At 40.7% G+C, this 15,837-nt stretch overlaps 1 protein-coding gene across 5 annotated transcripts in view; it reads left to right on the plus strand.

The window, feature by feature from the left end:
* Positions 1 to 2,797: 2,797 nt before the first annotated feature.
* The window catches only part of ZNF41 (zinc finger protein 41), a 42,173-nt gene continuing 29,133 nt past the window's right edge, over positions 2,798 to 15,837 (plus strand). The window contains exons 1-3 of one of the 5 annotated variants that reach the window (XM_070291705.1): positions 3,615 to 3,773; positions 4,934 to 4,993; positions 7,336 to 7,431. The gene's annotated coding sequence lies outside the window, so the exon portion shown is untranslated. The other 4 variants (XM_070291706.1, XM_070291702.1, XM_070291704.1 and 1 more) reach the window with 4 other exon arrangements.

The raw sequence follows: 15,837 nt of genomic DNA on the forward strand, positions 1-15,837 counted from the left end.
CAAGAAAGCTTATTTTTGATGAAAGAATACATTTTTCTAATTATAGATAAAAGGACACCTACAAAATGCAAAGGACAAAATGAGTTGGGGGAAAATATTGCAATGTAACAAATATCTCTAGTTTACAAAGAGCTCTTACAAATTGATAAGAAAAAGACAAATCACTGCAAAGAAAACTTAACAAAGGCTAGGAAGATTTGCAAAGAGAAAAAGCTAAATTGTCAACAAACAGAAAAAGAGCCTCAGTTTCACAAGTGGTCAGGGTAGTGCAAGTTAAAGCAGTTAAATTACCCCTCAGATTGGCAAAAATTAGAGCATCAACATTCAGTGCTAAAGATTTGCGTTGGTGGACTCATACTGTGCTGGTGGGAGTAGGAAATGCTAAAATATTTTGGGGAAGTGATTTGGCTGTATCTATTCAACAACACAATACCCTTGGATTTAATAGTAAAACTTCAAAATACAGGAAGCAAAAATTGACTGCTGCAATGAAAATCTGACTTACCAGTACAGTGGGAGATCTCTCTCACTAACTCAGAGAGCAAGCAGAAGAAAATCATCAGGAAGAACATACACATTTTAAATAGCTCAAGGGCTTCCCTGGTGGTGCTAGTGGTAAAGAATCTGTCTGCCGATGCAGGAGACACAGGAGACGCCGGTTCAATCCCTGTGTCAAGAAGATCCCCTGGAGAAGGAAATGGCTACTCCAGTATCCATTTGGCAATTCCAGTGTCCTTGCCTGGAGAATTCCATTGACAGAGGAGCCTGGCAGGCTGCACAGTCCATGAGGTCATATAGAGTTGGACACGACTGAGCAACTAACACCATGTCGACTAAAAAAGTACAGTCACAATCTGAAAGTAGAGGGTTATTTTGTTTGGTGGGAATGTTTAGGACTCTGAGCCAGGGAGACAGCATCTCAGTAGCTCCGAGAAAACTGCTCCAAGGAGGCAAGAAAGGAAGTCAGGCTATATGCAAGTTTGCAACAAAGGGAGCAGGTAGTCTGAACACCACATATCAGGTATCAAGTTAAGGAATTTAGCCTTCTATGTATGGGAAGATGCAAGCTTCTGGGCTCACCGAATTCATTCCTTTCACGTGCACCTCAGCTATTTGGGGCCAATCTGTTTCCTTGTTCACCTTGCCTCTTGTATTTCTCCAGCTCCTCAGCAATCACTATGGGGGGTGGCAACGCCCACTGGATGGCAGTTTTGGGAGCGATCATTCACATTTGGAGGCCAGAAGTAGCTGATGGCTCTGACATTGTAGAAGGCAGTGGCAACCCACTCCAGTACCCTTGCCTGGAAAATCCCATGGATGGAGGAGCCTGGTAGGCTGCAGTCCATGGGGTCCCTAAGAGTCAGACACGGCTGAGTGACTTCACTTTCACTTTTCACTTTCATGCATTGGAAAAGGAAATGGCAACCCACTCCAGTGTTCTTGCCTGGAGAATCCCGAGGATGTCAGAGCCTGGTGGGATGCCATCTATGGGGTCGCACAGAGTAGGACACGACTGAAGCAACTTAGCAGCAGCAGCAGCAGTGACATTGTCGTAGCCTCACATTCCTGGAAGCAAACTCACTCAGAAGGACAATGCAGATAGTGGAGTGCAATTTATTACACAAGCGGACCCAAGGCTGAGTCTCCTCTTAGCCAAGGACCCCGACTAGTTTTTGTGAAAACCTTATACACGCTAAGTGTACATGTTCAAACCCACCTCCTCAAATTCTCTGAAACTAGTCTGAACAAATGAAAAGAAAGATACAAAGTTAACCAATGATTCGTATGCCTTAAGCATAGGTAGTTAACAGTGGATGATTATCAATAGGCCTGTGGTCATACCCCAACAAGCATAATAGAATTTATGATTCTATTTGGTTACACAAATAATTAGGGTATTCTTTTAGCTGACAGAGAGTCTAGGTAGGAGCCCTGGGGCTCTTCCACCCCCGGGGTCTGGTTTTCTATTTGTATGTCATTTCCATAGATACTGGGCATATAACTCAGAGTCCACAGTCCGGCCCAAGATGGAGCCTGTTCTCTTTCCTCCTTCAACATTTCTTTTATTAATATGGCAGGAGATTTTTCATTTCACAACTAACACACACCCTAACAAGCTCAAACCAATAAACACATATGCTAAACCCAACAGCTGGAAAATACAGTCTTTTCCATCAAGTAATGAAACATTGCCGAGAACTGGGTCCCATACTTGAGGCTCAAGGCAAGTTTGAGTCTTGGAGAAGTTTTGCAAGTTTGACACTGGATTTCTAAATAATCCCTGGGTCAAAAGGGGGAAACAGTTACAAATTAGCACTTGAAACTGAATACTAATGAAAATGTATCAAATCAAAACTTGGAACTTGGGGCTTTCCTGATGGTCTAGTGGTTAATAATCTACCTGCCAATGCAGCGGAAACCGGCTCCAAGATCCTACATTCTGAGGAGCAACCAAGCCCCTGTGCCACTATTGAGCCAAAGCTCCGTGACTACTGAAGCCTGGTGCCTAGAGCCCGGGCTCCCAGAGAAGCCACCTCAATAAGCCGACTCGCCACAACTAGAGAAAACCCGCAGCAGCAAGGAAGAAAACCAGCGCAGTCCAATATTAAATAAATCTTAAAAAACAAAGAAAAAAAACTTGAAACCTTGGCTATTCAGAAGAGAGCTTTAGCCTTCATGCTTATATAAGGAAATAGGGAAGCCTGAGTACTCGAGTTTTTTCTTGTTTTAATGGATGAAATGTCCCATTACTGATGTCACAAGCCGCCCCCCCCGCCCCCCCCCCCCCACACACACCACTGCTGCGTGCACAGATACTTGGTTTCTGGCGTTCAACCACCTCAGCTCCCCGCGCCCACAGTGGTTAAACTCTCGCTGCGGGCGACTTCCGCTTCCTGGCCTAAATTTGACACGTATTAGTCCCCCCGTGGCAAATACCCAGGGTCGGTGACAGCCAGAGCTGGGCGATGCCCCCAGCCGACGGGTGGACAGAGGCGCCGTCAGGTGGGCACCCAGCGGCGCCCGGGGCTCTGCCGCCGCGAGCCGCCTGCACGGATCAGGGGCCTTTCCGCACCTGGGGAAGTGGAGCGGGGGTGGGGGCCGGGGAGGGGGCGCCAGTGTCAGGCCAGTGGCTTGGAGGTGTCTTTCTAGCTAGGATAGGGGAGGGGGCAGGGGGAGTTACTACGTGTGAAGATGCCTCGGCCCCTGGGGATACGGCCGGAGGGCGGGGCCCCGGGACCCAGACAAGGGAAGACACCAGGCCTATGCTTGGGGTAACGGCGGAGGATGCGGCGCAGGAGGGAAGAGTCTGGGAGCCGCAGCCCGACCTTCTGGGCCGGATCGGCTCCCAGGAAACCCCGCCGAGGCAGGTCTGACGAGGGACCGCTGGTGCCGCAGCCGCAGAGATGCCCACCCTCCCAAGATGGCGACTCCCGGAGAGACACTCCCAAGAGGACAGCCATGTTAGTGGTCTGACAAAGTCACTAAAGAAAATTGGAAAGCCCGCCTCTCCTCTGACACACACAGACACGCGCACGCACTGACACCTCGTGAGTGCACCGGGTGTAATTGGGGTGGACGGCGGCTTCGGCGTCGACACTGAGCATGTGCAGTGTGAAATCCAGAAACGTCAGCGTCCCACAGAGGCAGTTTCAACACTTTGGGCTCTGGGGCTGAGTTTAATTGAGATGGCGATTTAGCAGCAGTAAAGCATTGACATAATTATGGGGGGCATTAGGACATGGCTTTCTTGCTCAGTGATGGTACTCTGTGGGGTGAGTAATGGGGCTTCTCTGGAGTCTGTGAGGTGGTGCATAGAGCGACACAGGGGTTTGTGGGTGAATGATGGAGGCAGTAGGGAAAGTAATAAGCAGTCTGTGTGCTGAATTTTGGGGAATCTGTGCGGTCAGTGATACAGAATCTATAGGGTGAGCAGGGGGCATTGATGAGGTGAGCGATGAGGAGTCTGTAGGGTGAGTGATGAGCCTCCTTGGAGGCCACTGATGGGGTAAGTGACTGGGTCTGTGGGATAAGCAGTGGAAGTCTATGGAGTGAGTGATCAGGGGTAAGTAGAGTAAGGAATGGGGACTGTAGTGTGAGTGATCCGATGTCAGAGATGTGATTCGAGCTCTGTGAGGTTAGTGCTTGGAGGTCCTGTGTCGCGAATCATGGGCCTTCTGTCAGGCGTCATGGGGATTACTGAGGTTATGTGATGGAGCTGTCTGTGAGGTAAATGATGAGGTTCAGTGATGTGAGTGATGAGGATCTTTTGGAGAGTAATGGGTGGTCTGTAGAGTGAATGGTAGAGAGCCTGTGAGGTGAGGATTGCAGAATGAGCGAGTGAGAGAGTTTTTGAGGTGAGTGATGAGGGCCGTGGGATGAGTGTTGCAGCGTCTATAAGGTATATGGTTGGGTTTATTGGGTGGATGGTCAAGGTTTCTGTGGTGTGAGTGATGGGACTCTGTGGGATGAATGATACATTTATTTGGGACTGTGGATAGTGATAGAGGGGCCTATTAACCCCATGCTGTGATCAGTGGTTTTAGAATTGAGATGTGATTGTTTCCAAAACCTACTTTTGACCTTCTTGGTCCTCCTGTATCTTTGTTTCCTGTGTCATTAGTTTCTGCCCTTGATTTCATTATCTCTTTTCTTTAGATTTTTTCTTTTATTCCTATTTTTTAATTCCTAAATTGAATCCTTATCTCAATTAATATTCCATAATTTTTAGTATAGGCATTAAGTCCATGAATTTTTCTCTAAGAACACTTTAGTTTCATGTCACAAGTTTTTATATGTAACACTTCCACCATAGTTTATTAATAATGTTTTCTAATTTCTGTTGTGGTTTTCTCTCTGATCCCTTAGTTATTTAGGTATGAGATTTTGATTTCCCCCGAAGTTGAAATTTTTGTTATTGATTTCTAAATTATAGCCAGAGACTGTCATCTGAGTGATCATTAGGTGCAGGAATGGATGTTCCTTAAAGTGGATGGTATGTATTGAAATTTCAGTTAAATTATTTTCCAAAACTTTTGTAAAAGTACATCTCCCACTAGCAGCATATAAAAGGGCTCACTCCAAAATCATCTCCCGCACTGATTGTTGCTGCTTTTTTAATTTCTGCTCTGAGGGCCAAACAAAACAGTATGTAGTTTACTTTGATGTGCATCTTCCTGACAACTGGTGGCCGAACATCTCCTATTTATTGACCACTGAAATGTATTTAAAAATTTTTTATATCCTCTGCTCTTTTTTTCCTTTATGTAGTTTGTCTTTCTCACTAATTTATGGATATTAACCTTCTGTCATTTATTGTAATTTTCCCCTTTATCTCTCTTTATATCTTGATTTTTGAAACATGTCTTCATATATAATTAGAAAAATAGTCATCTGATTAATTTTTCTTTACAAGTTCTAAATATCGTGTCTTGCCTAGTGAGTTCTCCCTGATTTGGTGCTTAAGTAAATATATGACTTAAATTTAAATTTTCATTGTTTAAGGGTTACATTTTAATCCAACTGGAAAATTCTGGTGTGTGGTATGAGATGAGATTAAAGTTTGTATTTTCCATTTGGTTAGAAAATTGGGAAGCACCAATCATTAAATGAATACCCTTTTCAAACTCAGTTAAATGCCACTTTTGTCACATAAATTCCCAAATGTTATATTTCTGAACTCAATTTTTTCTTCTGTATGTGTATCTACTCCCTTTCAAAAAACTGTTGTGACTTTAGGAATACTTTTAATATTTCATAGTGCTAATCCCCTCACTCTTCCTTTCTTTGGTTGTTTTCTTTAATATTTTTTAGCATTTATTCTTTCATATGAATGTTAAAAACCACTTTATTTTACTTCAAAAGCAACCATTAAAACTATATTTTATAGTTTTCTTCTTATAGATTTAGGACCTTTTTTTAAAGTTCATTCTTAGATATTTTACACTTGATTTCACCATCACAATAAATAGCACATTTCTCTATTTCCATGGGGGAAAAATATTGATTTAAATTTTTTTCTTTTTTGTATGGTATTTCTTATCCAATCCAGTTATCACATTCTCATGTGAATTATAGTTGCCTTTTATGGTCTCTTAGTTTTTCTAGATATAATATCATGTCACGTTCAATTAACAATGATTCTCTCTCTCTTCCTTTCAAATATTTTTTTCTGATTACTTCATTTTCTATTGCATTAGCTAGAGCTTTCAGAACAATGTTGAATGATACTTGATAGAGAGAGAACCTCTATCTTATTGCTAATTTGGAAGTGAAGGATATTCATTCATTCATTCATTCAACAAATGTTTGTTAAATACCTTCCCCTTTCCAGATACTGGATTTGAAATCCTGCATGGCCACTTACTAACTACATGATCTTTTCTTTTTCTAACAGCTTTATTGATATAATTCACCTTCCACAAACTTCAACATTTAAAGTTTACAATTCAGTGGTTGTTAGTACGTTCAAGTTGTGCAAATCACCCTCATAATCCAATTTTAGAACATTTCATCACCCCCAAAAGGAAACATTGTACTGATTCCACATTCCCACCCCATACCTCCAGCTGCAAGCAGCCACTGATTTATTTTCTGTCTCTATAAATTTGCCTATTCTAGACCTTTCATATATATGGAATCAAACACTATATGCTCTTCAGTGGCTATCTTTTTTCACTTAGAATGTTTTCAAGATTCATCCATGCTATACCATGTATCAGTACTTCATTCTTTATTACTGAATAATATTCCTTTGTGTCGATATACCTCATTTTGTTTATCCATTCATCAATTGATAGACACTTGTGTTGTTTTTGCTTTTTGACTACTATGAATAATGCTGCCATGAACATTTGTATACAAAAACTTGTACACAAGTTTGTATATTTTCATTTCTCATGGAAGTGGAATTGCTAGGTCATATGGTACCTTTAAAGAACTGCCAAACTGTTTTTCAAAATAGTCGCACCATTTTACATGCTACCAGCGATATATGAAGGTTTTAATGTGTCATTTTTAACACTTTGTTATTGTCTGTTGTTTTTTTTTTTAATTCTAGCCATCTTAATGATTGTGAAGTGGTGTCTCATTGTGGTTTTTATTTCTATTTCCCTAATGAACATTGAGAATCTTTTGATGTGTGCAATGGACTGCATGTTTATGTGCCCCCTCCCACCCAAATTCACACCTTGAACCCCTAAATCCCAGTGTGATAGTATTAAAAGGTAAGGCCTTTGGGAGGTGATTAGGTCATGAGGGTAGAGCCCTCATGAATGGGATTAGTGTCCTTATAAAAGAAACCTCAGAGAGCTCCTTTCCACCTTTTGCCATGTGAAGACACAAGAAGATGGCTGTCTATGAATCAGGAAGCAGGTTCTCACCAGACACCAAATCTGCTGACATTTGAGCTTGGATTTCCCAGCCTCCAGAATTGTAAGAAATAAATATTTGTTGTTTAAGCCAATATTCTCTAAGTAAAGTGATGGTGAGTGGGATTGCTGGGTCATATGGTAGTTCTATTTTTAGCTTTTTGAGAAACCTCTATACTGTTTTCCACAGTGGCTGTACCAATTTGCATTCCCATCACAGTGCACAAGGGTTCCCTTTTCTCCACATCCTTGCCAACATTTGTTATTTGTAGGCTTTTTGATAATAGCCGTTCTGACAGGTGTGTGGTGATATCTCATTGTGGTTTTGATTTGAATTTCCCTGATGACTAATGATGCTGAGCATCTTTTCGTGTGCCTGTTGACCATCTTCATTTCTTCTTTGGAAAAATGTCTATTTAGTTCTGCCCATTTTTTCTGTGTGTTTTTAATTGGAAGGTAATTACTTAACAGTGTTGTGTTGGTTTCTGCTGTACAACAATGTGAATTAGCCATAATCATGCATATATATTACCCCCTCCCTCTTGAGCCTCCCCCGCCGGATCCCACCCCTCTAGATCTTCACCGAGCACCCAGCTGGGCTCCCTGTGTTATAAAGCAGCTTCCACTAGCTAGCTATATACACGTGGTAGTGTATATACGTCAGTGCTACTCTCTCGATTCGTCCTATCCTCTCCTCCCCGCACCGTGTCCACAGATCTGTTCTTTATATCTGCGTTTCCATTCAGTAAGATATATTAAGAGAGAGAGGCCACATTTACCTAACTTTTGTCCCAGTATATTGTTATAGTTGTTCTATTTTATTAGTAGTTGTTGTTAATCTCTTATTGTACCCAAATCGTAAATTAATTTTTTCATAGGTATGCATGTGTATAAGAGATACAGCATATATAGGGTTTGGTTCTATACACAGTATCATTTCTGCCCATTTTTAAATTGGGTTGTTTGTTTTTTGATATTGAGTTGTATGACCTGTTTATATATAATATGTTGGATATTTCTTATCAGTCATATCATTTGCAAATGTTTTCTCCCATTCAGTAAGTTGTCTTTTCATTTTGTCAGTGGTTTCCTTTGATTACAAAAGCTTTGAACAATTTTTTGAACAGTGACATTGAACATCATTTAAACATTTTTTAATTGAAATATATTTTGAGATAACTGTGGATTCACATGCAGTTGTAAAAAAAATAATGCAAAGTGATCCCTTGTGCACTTTGCTCAGTTGTGACATTTTACAAAATTAAAGTATAATATACCAACCAGAATTGTGATCCTAATACAATTCAACCATCTTCGTTAGATTTCCTCGGTCTTACTCATACATATATGTGTGTACTAAGTTTCATACAATTTTATCACCTGTGAAGCTTTGTGTATCCATCACCATAGTCAAAATACTGAATGGTTCCAATATCACAGTGATCCCTAGCTTTGCACTTTTATAACCACGCTGTTCACCTCTTGTCTCTCCTAACCCTTGGAAACCACTGATCTGTTCTCCATGTCTAAAATTTTGTCACTTCAAAATTGTTATATTGATCAAATCACATAGTATATAAACTTTAGACATTTTTTCAGCTAGGTAGGAGAGATCCAGTTATTCTGCATCCTCACCAGCATTTTGCATTGTCAGCATTTATTTTAGCTATTCTGATATATGTGTAGTGATATCTCATTGTAGTTTTCATTTGTATTTCCCTGGTAGATAATAGGGGAACTATTTCATATGTTTATTTGCCATCTCTGTATCCTCTTTGGTGAAATGTCTGTTAGTATTTTCTAATTGAATTGTTTGGATGATTTTACTGTTGAGTTTTGAAAGTGTTTTATATATTCTACATACCAGTCTTTTGTCAGATATGTTATCTTAACATATTGTTCACAGTCAGTAGCTTGTCTTTTCATTCTCTTCATCTTTCCCATCCTCTGGTCTTTTTCAGAGCAAAGGTTTTTAAATTTTTGACAAGACCCAGTTTATCAGTGTTTCCTTTTATGGATTATGCTTTTGGTGTCCAATCTAAAAACTTTGCCATTCTCTGATTCTCTGACACCAACTGAATGTCCAACAACTCAATTTTTTAAACTTATTTATTTTAATTGGAAGCTTATTACTTTACAATATTGTAGTGGTTTTGCCATACATTAACATGAGTCAGCCATGGATATACGTGTGTTCCCCATCCTGAGCCCCCACCTCCACGCCCCTCCCCATCCTATCCCTCTGGCTCATCCCAGTGCACCAGCCCTGAGCACCCTGTCTCATGCATTGAACCTGGACTGGCGATCTGTTTCACATATGATAATATACGTGTTTCAGTGCTATTCTCTCAAATCATCCCACCCTCGCCTTCTCCCACAGAGTCCAAAATACTGTTCTATACATCTGTGTCTCTTTTGCTGTCTTGCACATAGGGTTATCGTTACCATCTTCTATTTTGACACTGCCTACCAGTATTCTTGCCAGAGAAATCCCATGGGCAGAGAAGCCTGGTGGGCTACTGTCTATGGGGTCTCAGAGTCAAACATGACTTAGCAATTAAACAACAACCATCTGGAGTTAGCATCAGATCCCATAAATTAAAGGGCTCAATCCTACTGCCCCCACTTCAGATGCCAGTCACTGCAAGTCCCGGGCCACCCATACTTCTGATTTACTGGCTATAAATTGGGAGTTCCCAGGACCTCTTCCTCAGGTTTAGTAATTGCTAGAATAGCTCAGATATCAAGAAAACACTGTTTACCAGTTTATTATAAAGATACAATTCAGAAACAGCCAGATGGAAGGGATCCACAGGGCAACTTATCAGAGGAGAGGTACAGAGCTTCCATGCCCTCTCTGGACATGCCTTCCTCACAGAACATCTATATTCAACCTGGAAGGTTGCTCTGGATATACAATTGTTCTAGCACCATTGAGTTGTTTTACATGTTTGTAAAAAAAAAAAAATCAGTTGGTCATACTTATGTGGGGCTATTTCTGAATCCTCTATTCTGTTCCATTGATAAGTGTCTGTCCCTCTGCCCAAATCAGTTTTGATTAATATATCCATGTAGTAAACTTTTAATATTTATTAGGATGATTCTCCCACTTTATTCTTCTTAGTTAAGACTGGTTTAGCTCTGGGTCCACTGGACTCTGAAGTCTACTGCAGAAGGTGTGGGTTCAATTCCTGGTTGGGGAACTAAGATCCTGCTTGCCACATGGCATGGCCAAAAAAAAAAAAAAAAAGAGAGAGACTGGTTTAGCTATTCTAGGAGTCTTGTCTTTCCATATAAATGTTAGGATATGCTTGTCTGTGGATGTTGAACATATTCTCATGTGCTTATTTGCCCACCACATATTCTCTTTGGTGAAATGTCTCTTCATGTCTTTTGTCCATTTAGTTCTTTATATGTTATAAATATTAGTCTTTTGTCAAATAAGGGGTTTGTGAGTATTTTCTCTCAGTATGCAGCTTGTCATTTCATCCTCTTAAGAGTGTCTTTTGCAGAGCTACAATTTTTAATTTTGATAAACTTATCTATTTTTTTCTTTTTAAAAAATCATGTTTTTGGTGTCATACTAAGAACTCTTCACTAAGCCCTGAGTCCTGACAATTTTCTCTTCTGTTTCTTTCCAACAGTTTTACATTTTACACAGAAATCTATGATCCATTTTGAGTTAATTTTTTATGCTTTCTCATGCTCAATTGCTTCAGTCATATCTGACCAACTCTTTGCAACCCTATGGACTGTAGCCCACCAGGCTCCTCTGTCCATGGGATTCTCCAGGCAAGAATACTGGAGTGGATTGCCATGCCATCCTTCAAGGGATCTTCCCTACCCAGGGATCGAACTAGCATCTCCTGCATTGCAGGCAGAGTCTTCACTGCTGAGCCACTATGGAAACCCCAGTGTAACAATTAGAATGAGATTAATTTGGGTTTATTTTGTTTGTTTTGTTTATGTCTTGTTGTTGTTTGTTTTTTGCTTGTGAATATCCAATTACTCTAGCACCATTTGTTGAAAAGATATTGAATTGTTTTTGTATCTTTGTAAAAAAATTTACATGACTGTATTTGTAGGAGGCGATATATGTGTCCTCTATTCTGTTCCATGTGCTTCGCTCAAGCAGCTATGAGGAGATATCCCACGCCCAAGATCAGAGAAACCTCAGCAAGATGGTAGGCCCTGGAGCAGTGGGAAAAATGGCTGTCTGAGAAGGCCTTACAAATAACTGTGAAAAGAAGAGAAGCAAAAAGCAAAGGAGAAAAGGAAAAATATACCCATTTGAATGGAGAGTTCCAAAGAATAGCAAGGAGGGATAAGAAAGCCTTCCTCGGTGATCAGTGCAAAGAAATAGAGGAAAACAATAGAATGGGAAAGACCAGAGATCTCTTCAAGAAAATTAGAGATACCAAGGGAATATTTCATGCAGAAATGGGCACAATAAAAGACAGAAATGATATGGACCTAACAGAAGCAGAAGAAATTAAGAAGAGGTGGCAAGAATACACAGAAGAACTGTACAAAAAAGATCTTCATGACCCAGATAACCACCATGGTGTGATCACTCACCTAGAGCCAGACATCCTGGAATGCAAAGTCAACTGGGCCTTAGGAAGCATCACTATGAACAAAGCTAGTGGAGGTGATGGAATTCCAGTTGAGCTATTTCAGACCCTAAAAGATGATGCTGTGAAAGTGCTGCAGTCAGTATGCCAGCAAATTTGGTAAACTCATCTGTGGCCACAGGACTGGAAAAGGTCAGTTTTCATTCCAGTCCCAAAGAAAGGCAATGCCAAAGAATCCTCAAACTACTGCACAATTGCACTCATCTCACTCACTTGTAAAGTAATGCTCAAAATTCTCCAAGCCAAGCTTCAACAGTATGTGAACTGAGAACTTCCAGATGTTCAAGCTGGATTTAGAAAAGGCAGAGGAACCAGAGATCAAATTGCCAACATCCGCTGGATCATCAAAAAAGCAAGAGAGTTCCAGAAAAACATCTGCTTCATTGACTACGCCAAAGCCTTTGACTGTGTGGATCGCTACAACTATAGAAAATTCTTGACTACGCCAAAGCCTTTGACTGTGTGGATAATCACAAACTGTAGAAAATTATTAAAGAGATGGGAATACCAGACTACCTGACCTGCCTCTTGAGAAATCTGTATGCAGGGCAGGAAGCAACAGGTAGAACTGGACATGGAACAGACTGGTACCAAATAGGGAAAGGAGTACATCAGGGCTATATACTGTCACCCTGCTTATTTAACTTATATGCAGAGTACATCATGAGAAACGCTGGGCTGGAAGAAGCACAAGCTGGAATCAAGATTGCTGGGAGAAATATCAATAACCTCAGATATGCAGATGACACCACCCTTATGGCAGAAAGTGAAGAAAAACTAAAGAGCCTCTTGATGAAAGTGAAAGAGGAGAGTGAAAAAGTTGGCTTAAAGCTCAACATTCAGAAAACTAAGATCATGGCATCAGGTCCCATCACTTCATGGGAAATAGATGGGGAGACAGTGACAGGCTTTATTTTGGGGGACTCCAAAATCACTGCATATGGTGACTGAAACCCTGAAATTAAAAGACGCTTACTCCTTGGAAGAAAAGTTATGACCAACGTAGACAACATATCAAAAAGCAGAGACGTTACTTTGCCAACAAAGGTCCGTCTAGTCAAAGCTATTGTTTTTCCAGTTGTCATGTATGGATGTGAGAGTTGGACTATAAAGGAAACTTAGTGCTGAAGATTTGATACTTTTGAACTGTGGTGTTAGAGAAGACTCTTGAGGCCCCTTGGACTCCCACCAGTCCATCCTAAAGGAAATCAGTCCTGAATATTCATTGGAAGGACTGATGCTAAAGCTGAAACTCCAACACTTTGGCCACCTGATGGGAAGAACTGACTCACTGGAAAAGACCCTGATCCTGGGAAAGATTGAAGGTGGGAGGAGAAGGGGACAACAGAGAATGAGATGGTTGGATGGCATCACTGACTCAATGGACATGAGTTTGAGTAAACTCTGGGAGTTGGTGATGGACAGGGAGGCCTGGTGTGCTGCAGTCCATGAGGTTGCAAAGCGTCAGACACAATGGAGCAACTGAACTGAACTGAATTGAATTGAACTGATTCTGTTCCATTGGTCTGTGTGCCTATCCATTCATCTATACCTCATTGTCTTGATTCCTATGTGTGGGTCCTATGTTGCTTCAGTCGTATCCGTCTCTTTGCCTATGGAATGTAGCCGGCCAGGCTCCTCTGTCCATAGGATTTTCTATGCAAGAATACTGTAGTGGGTTGCTGTGTCCTCCTCCAGGGAATCTTCCCAACCCAGAGATCAAACCCACGTCTATTAAGTCTTCTGTATTGGCAGTCGGACACTTTACCACTAGTGCCACCCGGGGTAAATAAAAAGTATGAAATCAGGTATGTTGATTTTTCCCACTTGATTCTTTGTCAGAATTGCTTTAACTATTCTCTATTGTATATCCTTTGTCTTTTCACACAGATTTTAGAATAATTTCGCCTATATGTACAAAAAATTCTTGCTGAGATTTTGGTAAAAATTGTATTAAATCTGGAGAATTGGTATTTTTACCATGCCACAGACACAGTATCTATACATTTATTTAGATCTTTGTTGATTTGCCTCATCCGCGTTTTATAGTTTTCAGCATTTGTTGTTGTTTTTGTTCGGTCACTAAGTTGTGTCCGACTGTTTGTGATCCCATGGACTGTAGCACCAGGCTCCTCTGTTCTGCATTATCTCCCAGAGTTTGCTCAAGTTCATGTCCATTGAATCGGTGATGCTATCTAACCATCTTATCCTCTGCCAACCCATTCTCCTTTTGCTTTTAGTCTTTCCAAACATCAGGGTCTTTTCCAATGAGTCGGCTGTTTGCATCAGGTGACCAAAGTATTGGAGCTTCTGCTTCAGCATCAATCCTTCCAATGAATATTTCAGGATTGATTTCCTTTAGGATTTACTGGTTTGATCTCCTTGCTGTCCAAGGGACTCTCAAGAGTCTTTTCCATCACCACAGTTTGAAAGCATCAATGCTTCAGCACTCAGCCTTCTTTATGGTCCAACTCTCACATCTGTTGGAGAAGGAAATAGCAACCCACTCCAGTACTCTTGCCTGGAAAATCTCATGGATGGAAGAGCCTGGTAGGCTACAGTCCATGGGGTTGCAAAGAGTTGGACACAACTGAGCAACTTCACTTTTGCTTTCTCACATCCATACAGATGGATGTCATCATAACATAATTATTAAGAGAACAGGCTCTGGAGTAAGACTTAGAATCTGTGTGACCTTGGATAGGTTATTTAAATGTTTTTCCACTAAATAATAATGAAGTGAAAGTCATTCAGTTGTGTCTGACTTTTTGTGACTCCATGGACTATACAGTCCATGGAATTCTCCAGGCCAAAGTACTGGAGTGGGTAGCCTTTCCCTTCTCCAGGGGATCTTTCCAACCCAGGGATCGAACCCAGGTCTCCTGCATTGCAGGCAGATTCTTTACCAGCTGAGCCACAAAGTAACAGTGTTATTTGTTCCAAATGCCCAATTACATTATTTTTCTTTACTCAGTTATAAGTATATATCAATTGCAATAATCATTTCTCAAAAGTGCATTCCTCCAATTTTGAGTTTTTTATTACTATTTACTTTGTAGTTGTTTATACTATTCCCTTGAGTATTCTCCTAAGATGCTAATATTGCCATATAATACTGTAAATGTTTGTATGTCTAAAATTGTGTTTTGCTCTGACAGAAGAATGGTATTGAGTATGAGTGGGTTTTAAATTCTTAGATCTCAGTCCCTTTCTCTCAGTAATTTTTAGATGTTTTTTGTCTAATATGTTTTTTAATTGTTGCAAATAAGTCTAGTGCCATTGTGATCCCTTTCCATTGTAAATAGCATGTTGTTTCTGCTTGGGAGCATTTTTTTTACAACTGTTCCTTTAATGGAAGCTTTTCATGTGATATTATTTTTATGTATTTATTTATTTTTAAAATTTATTTGGTTGCACTGGGGCTTCGTTGTGGCACCTGATGTCTTCAGTATTAGTTGTAGCATTCAGGATCTTTAGTTGCAGCATGTAAACTCTTAGTTTCAGCATGTGGGATCTAGTTCTCTGACCAGGGATCGAACCCAGGCTCCATGCATTGGGAGCATGGAGTCTTAGTCAATAGACCACCAGGAAAGTCACCCCGGCAGCATTTTAAAGTTTCTTTTTACCCTTTAAATTCAGTGCCAAACCAGATTTGGGGTTGATTTGGTTCCTCTGGGAGTGAAGGATTGCAAGGATTTTTGTGGGGGAGGGTCATGGAGTTAAAGTCCAATAAGATTATCTGGAAAAGGTCAGTTTTCATTCCAATCCCAAAGAAAGGCAATGCCAAAGAATCCTCAAACTACCGCACAATTACATTCATCTCACACGTTAGCAAA

This window comes from Ovis canadensis, chromosome X (genome assembly GCF_042477335.2).
Source record: "Ovis canadensis isolate MfBH-ARS-UI-01 breed Bighorn chromosome X, ARS-UI_OviCan_v2, whole genome shotgun sequence".
In the NCBI taxonomy this organism is placed as follows: Eukaryota; Metazoa; Chordata; class Mammalia; order Artiodactyla; family Bovidae; genus Ovis; species Ovis canadensis.